At 47.2% G+C, this 581-nt stretch overlaps 1 protein-coding gene across 1 annotated transcript in view; it reads right to left on the bottom strand.

Annotated features, from left to right (window-relative positions):
• ZDHHC15 (zinc finger DHHC-type palmitoyltransferase 15) overlaps positions 1-581 on the bottom strand; it is a 168,534-nt gene that overhangs the window by 167,405 nt on the left and 548 nt on the right. The window lies entirely within an intron of this gene.

Raw genomic sequence — 581 nt, 5'->3', positions numbered from 1 at the left:
GGGAAAGAGAATAAAGGGCCTATTTTCACTTTGTGAAAAGGGGAGACCCATGGGTTAAAACAAGGCATACTGTGGGGTCCTAAGTGGGAGAAGCTGTGAAGCACTTCAGGCAGTGTGAGAGGATCATGCAAAAAGGATGAATTCCAGTGTTGGAAAAAAGAGAGCTAGTAAGAGAGTACAGGTAATATTTTGAGATTCCTTAGTAGGAGGGAATGCGAGAATGCGGGGCCCCTAGTTGGATGCATTGGGGGGATTCATAGTGTAAGCAGTTTAACGATACCGGGTGTGTTGTTTTCTCAATTCTGTAGGGTCGATGCCCCCAAATCCAGAACACCAGGTACAAGTGGCTGTCCTGTATGAGAAAAGGGGGCGCTAGGGGAAAGTGCCAGGAGATTCTTGTGGGTAAGGCCAGGGAATAACGTAAAAAACCCTCAGTGGGAAGCGATGGCGACATGGTGGGACCCTCGTGGGAAGATTATTGTGAGAAGCCAGAGGCTGGAGATGAGGAGGTCTCCAGAGTCCTAAGAACAAACAAACAACCCCCCTTCAAAAAAAAAAAAAAAAAAAAAAAAGCCCTGCCG

Source organism: Ursus maritimus, assembly GCF_017311325.1.
Source record: "Ursus maritimus isolate PB19 chromosome X unlocalized genomic scaffold, ASM1731132v1 scaffold_X1, whole genome shotgun sequence".
Classification (NCBI taxonomy): domain Eukaryota; kingdom Metazoa; phylum Chordata; class Mammalia; order Carnivora; family Ursidae; genus Ursus; species Ursus maritimus.
The sequence above is the reverse complement of the archived record's forward strand: the minus strand, read 5'-3'. Positions and strand labels throughout refer to the sequence as shown.